At 45.1% G+C, this 5,905-nt stretch overlaps 1 protein-coding gene across 1 annotated transcript in view; it reads left to right on the top strand.

Annotated features, from left to right (window-relative positions):
• Positions 1-2,016: 2,016 nt before the first annotated feature.
• The window catches only part of HMGCR (3-hydroxy-3-methylglutaryl-CoA reductase), a 31,628-nt gene continuing 27,739 nt past the window's right edge, over positions 2,017-5,905 (top strand). Inside the window, exon 1 of the mRNA XM_004703532.2 lies at positions 2,017-2,081. The gene's annotated coding sequence lies outside the window, so the exon portion shown is untranslated. The remainder of the gene's footprint in view (positions 2,082-5,905) is intronic.

Genomic DNA, 5,905 nt, shown 5'->3' with positions numbered 1-5,905 from the left:
AACTATAATACATTGTACACAATGGGCATTCCAGTTATTGTTTTTAATATATAAATAAATATGGATAAAGATCCAATACATAAGCAGTGGAATGTAGTAGAATCATCCTAAGCTTTAGAATTAGAGCCAAATCCTACCTTTTCTCATTCTTCCTATCAGATCTACAGTCGGTTGCTTGACACGTTTTTATTTTTTTGTAAAATGGGGATAAATATTTATAAAGATTATGAGAACTCAGCAAAGTAGTTTATTAAAACACCTACTGGATGTATACGGCACTACTTTGTTTTATTGTACGTTTCAGATATTCCTTTCCTTTTTACAAATTGAAGGTGCCTGGCAACCTTGCTTCGAGCAAGTCTAGCAGCGTTCTTTTTCTAACAACATGTGCTCGTTTGGACTCTCTGTCACATTAAGTAATTCTCACAACACTTCAGATATTTCCATAATGCTCCACATACTCAATAGAGTACCGAGTAGTGTAGACATAACTTATATACACTGGGAAATTAAAAAAAACACTTGACTTGCTTTATTGTGGCATTTGCTTAATTGCAGTGGGTTGGAACCAAACCCACAAGATCTCTGAGGTATGCCTTCTACAGTGTACCTGAGACAGTTTCAAAATATGAGGTTTTAAAAACTGACTGGGCTACAATGTCTGTCCTTTAGAATGTTCAAATAGAAGTTATTAAGTCACAAAATACTATGGAAATGTGGATGTTCAAAGCAGGGAGAAACGGAGTGTTTGAGGGGTTTGGGGTGGGGATGGAACCTGAAATAACACTTGAAGGAGAGCTAGGATTTCCGCTCTGAAAATGAGCAGGCATACCCAGCTGAAAGAGAGACCCAAGCAGAGAGGTAAAAAGGTACTGAATGTGACTGGAAACAAACATACAAACAGAACAGCAGTTGTTCTTTTGGCAGAAACGTAGATTCCTATGGTGAAGTACTGAGAGAGAGGCAAGAAAAAGCAGGGTGGGGCTATGTTCGTATGTTCTTTAATCCAGGAGGCAATGAAAAACTGCTCATGATTTAGGGGCAGGCGTATGGCATAATCGCAAGATTGCTCTGACAGCAGTGTAGGATGGCTTTGAGGGTGGAAGCATCTAAAAGTGGGCAGACCAGTTAGGGGAGGCGAATGCGGTGTTTCAGGGAAGGTGATAAAGGCCTGCGTGCACCGGGGTGAGGGCAGAGGAATCAGGCGAGACGCAGTTCAGAGAATCCAGAGCGTGTGGCCGGCGGCTCGACAGGAGAGAGGCAGAGACCCGGGTGATTGGAACCATTTACACCAATGAGTAAGGCACGGGAAGCTGTCGGGGGTACAAAATGGGATGGGGTACAATCCCTGCCCTTAAGAAAATTTCAAATGTAAGATATTAAGCCAAGCCAGCGACTATTCCGGAAGTGTTGAACGTAGGGAGAGATGACACGCGTTTGAGGACTGGAGTTAAGTGTCGGTTTTGAATACTGAAGTTCGGGTGGGCACTCTGCAGCCACTTCCCTTTTCTGGTCACTCTTTTTTTTCGGGATCGCCTCTATTTCTTTCCATCTCTCCACTAAGTAATTGAGTTCTCAATTCTTAATCTGACCCTGTGCTCGATTTAACTTCAGGCTCTAATTCCGTGTCCTTCCACTGCCTCCCATAGGATTCTGATAGCCGCCACGACCACAGGTTGCGTCTCGGGCTGTCGGACACTCCACCCCGCAGACCCCCTATCGCCTTCTCCCAGGCGGCTTCCAAGCTTGCGCCCCCACGGCTTTTCCACCAATAGGCAGGACCTAGTGCTGGAACTCGGCTCGTCATTGGTTGGCTAAGCCGTGGTGAGAGATGGTGCGGTGCCCGTTCTCAGCGCGGTGTGGGCGGTTGTTAGGGCGACCGTTCGTGACGTGCCGGCGTCAGGCCGTGCAGTCCCCAGATGATTGGCTAGGCGATCGGACGATCCTTCCGGATTGGTCGGATGCTCGTTTGGCTCCGTGTGTGCGTAAGTCGAGGGTTCCTTCCGTTCCGCGGCTCCGTTTACTCGAGACTGCCCGGAGGGCCGGCGCCGGGGTTCGGTGTCCTCTAGTGAAATCGAGAGGTGAGGCGGGCGGTGGCCGTGAAGGGGGGGTGGGAGCGGTCGGTGGGAGCGGGCTTGGGGCGCTGTGGGGAGCGGCTTACGCGTTTCTGCCGCCCCTGGGAAGTGGCTGCCGCGAGCGCCTGCCGCCCCGGCCGGAGCTGCGTTTGCGGCTTTGTCGCTGTGGCGGGGACTTCGAGAAGACGTCCTTGAGGCCCGGCCGGACGAACGCAGGCGGCAGGTCGGCCGGGGCTGTCGGTGGGCACACCGGGCCCGGGCGGCGGGCGGCGTCCCCATCCCGGCGGGGCGTTCCCTGGCCGGCGGTCCTGGCCGAGGTTGTGCAGCGCTGGCCGCGCAGTCGGGGTCCCCGGCGTCCGGACGCAGCGGGTGCCCGGCGGGGTGACCAGGGAGGCCCCCCAGGGTCGGGAAAGCGGCGCGGTGCTGGGCGGGTTCACGCCCAGGCGCTGCTGTTGCTGTTCGTCAGCACCTGGAAGCGCCGGGAAAAGCTCCGTGGAGGCTGCGAAGTCAGTCGCGCGCGAGCCCGGTTCTTTCCCCGAGCAGTGTTTGAGCGGGTCCAGAGTCGTCCGGCGGTGGGGGCTCCCTCAAAGACCCCAGTCGTTTCTCTTCCTTGTTAGGGGAGGTGTCTCTTGGCGATCACGCCCAGTAGATTTTTTTCGGCTCTGATTATAGCTAGGGAAAAGGTCTCTTGGAGGTTCAGAAGTCGAACAGTTTTGCATCTTCAGTGGTCTTGGGAAATATTTCAGATTTTGAGGGCATGTCTTCTGAGACTTGATCCAGAAAAACGTACATTTGTTTTGGGGTCGTACAAAAGACGTGCATAACCCCAGCCTCTCACAAGGCAGATGATGTATTTTCTGTTTACTTTTGAGTATATGTGCCTGCCTTTCATGATTGGGAGAGCATCTAATCAAGCCCTAGGCTGTACTTTGGGGGGTGGGGTGGGGGACGGACAGACGTGGATTCTCCACGCCTGCTTGCTTTGTGGTTTCTCACAATGTTTGATAAACTTGGCCGAGAAACAATAGGAGTTAGCCAATGAAGATAAACAAAGGACTTGCTCCTGGGTTATCCAGTTACCTCGTGAAAATGTATGTGCTCTTTTTTCTTTTGGCCTGTTTCACAATAGCCACATTATGGAATCCATCAGTGTGTCTTGGCTGAACCACATGAAATTGCTGGTGTTTAAAATGTGACCGTTTCTTTAAAAGTGGAAGTTGTGTGTGGCTCCCCGTAACCCTCCACTGTCAGAGAAATTTGGAGCTCTAGCTTCATCAAATTTTACAGATGAGGATGCAAGTGGATGAAGAAATGAGGTGTGACATACCCAGCATCAAACGAGTAGCATATATAGAACTGAGTGTGGAATCAATTCAATCTAACTCATTTTGACTACAGCCTAGCCCCTCACACACACCCTTTTTTTTTAGGCTTGGATACTAGGTTGAGCAACAGAATGCCTGTTACGGTTAAAAATGACTACAATGTGGTCCTTGCCTTCAAAGAGTTAAAGTGTCCCTATTAATTTAAGAGCAGTGTAAGAGTGTATAATCAAGCCCTGGAATGTGTAGACAGGGAGGAGCATTGAGTGGGAGGGAAGAATCCATAGAACGAAGCATCCTTTTTATTTTTGCATTTGGACATGGTGGGTGGTTTTGGTAACAGATTCTGTTAGAGTTTAAGGATTCCATTCTTTCACAGTCCGGGAAATGTTTGCAGTATACATCCGCAAGGCACATGTTGCCTATTTAACTTGCTCTTAAAATTTTAAAAATGTATTTTTATATGCAGTGTATGGCAAAAATACTGTGATTCAGTTTGAGCAGTGTCTTGTAGCCTACTAGTGCCGCTTGCAACTGTGAGGGTACGTCGGAAAAGTCAAGGGAAAATGGAATTAAAAGTTTTGTGAATGTGGAGGATTGGATTGACATTGGCATTTAAGTGTGTTGCATAATGATGGGGAAGTGGGGGGGTTCACAGAGAAGTGAGGTTATTTCCAGTGATCATTTTTGACACACTTGCATACATGTGACTGTTCAGTTTGTACTGTCAGATAGGTGGTACGCTGTGCTTGGAAGTGGCTTATGGGATCCTGTGTACTTTTTTTCTGAGTGGTACAGAAACCACCTAAAAAAAAAGGTTGCAGAATTGACAACGTTAACCATTAATTCCTCTGAGGGAAAACATAATGTGCTTCTTGTATAATTGTAGGTTAGTAGTGTTCAACCAGTTGTGATCCAATTGGAATTCCTTCTTGCTAGCAGTTTTGGGTTCTCCTTCAGCCGAATTTACTTTTTACTAGTGAAAAAAGCCCCCCAAAGTGTAACTGATTTGCTAGGGACTGATTGAAAGAGAGGAACTGTTTTGGAAAGGGGAATAGATACCATTTTGACATAGCTTCTTATTACTGAAGTACAAGTATAACAAAACATTTGTCATCTCAACATTTTTACATGTCTAATTCAGTGACACGAACTCTGGTCATTTGTGTGGCCTTCATCATGATTCCATCGTTTCCCATCACCCTTAACAGAGATGTAATGACACTCCCCCACTCCTCACCCCTCTTTTCTGGATTGTTTTGAAAACTGGTTTTAGTTTATTCACTTTCTGGAACTAGTGGTGCTAGTTGATCCTTTAGACTAGTTTATTGGCTTTTTGTTTGTTTAATCAATTAATTTTTTTGTTTGTCTAATTTAAATGTAAGAAGGAAATATGAGATAAAAAATCATTATTGGACTTTGGGTCTAACTAAATAGGGCCCAAATCTAAGATATAATTAAAGCTCCCCAATATGATATAAGATGTGATTAAAGCAACCCCCCCCCATCACATTTCCCCTAGTTCCTACTAACTTAATAGGAAGTAAGAACTTTTTGTTCCTTTTTCAATATGGTATGTAAAATGGACTTCACTCCCTGCTCCTATTGATATGTTCCTGAATGATCTGCATTCAGCCATTATTTGGGGGAGGGGGTCTGTTATATCCATAGGCAGGTTACTTAAAAAAAAATCATCCTTAGGTCTATTTCAAGATGTGCCAGTAAAATGCATGTGGCTATAGTTTATGGATTTGTTTTTAATGAAATGGGTATTTATTGAACAGCTTGCACTTAAGGTGCTAGGTAGTAAAAAGATTAAGACTGGGGGTGGAAGATAAAAGCTTGAATAAATAAAGCAGGCAGATGCCTGATAAGATTACTGTATATACTCAAGTATAAGCTGACCCGAATATCAGCTGAGGCACCTAGTTTTACCACAAAAACTGCATAAAAATGTGCTGAAAAAACTTGGCTTATACAGGAATATATACGGTATATAAATAAATGAGTGTGTTTAAATTTCAGCCTACATGTTATAATGGAACCCATCTTACACACACATTCTCTCTCTCTCTCTCTCTCTCTCTATATATATATATATATATATATATAGTTTCATGAAAGTTTCCAGAAATAATACCTACCCATCTATATGTTTTACCACAGCTATTTAAAAATAATGCTTTCTCTTTTATTTCCAAAAAGTATTTCTGACTCATAAAATTGGTTTCATGATACAATGAAGGGTTGTGACATACAATTTGAAAACCATTTACCTATCTACTGGTGATTCAGTATGGTTAAAATGTAATACGAGATAAGTCTTGGCTGTTGGTTTGGTTGTTTTTGTTCAACCATTAGGTAGATAAATGCCGCCTTTCTCTTAATTTATGGAACTCGGTGGTATGGTGATGACCAGTTTGGCAGTTCGAAACCACCAGACACTCTGAGGGAGAAAGACTGGGCTTTCTACTCCTGGAAACAATTGTAGTCTCTCAAACCCACAGG

The sequence above is a fragment of the Echinops telfairi genome, unplaced genomic scaffold (genome assembly GCF_000313985.2).
Source record: "Echinops telfairi isolate 266 unplaced genomic scaffold, ASM31398v2 ScPeMD7_7469;HRSCAF=8507_1, whole genome shotgun sequence".
Taxonomy (NCBI): Eukaryota; Metazoa; Chordata; class Mammalia; order Afrosoricida; family Tenrecidae; genus Echinops; species Echinops telfairi.
Note: the sequence above shows the minus strand (reverse complement) of the source record. Positions and strands in the feature narration are given on the sequence as shown.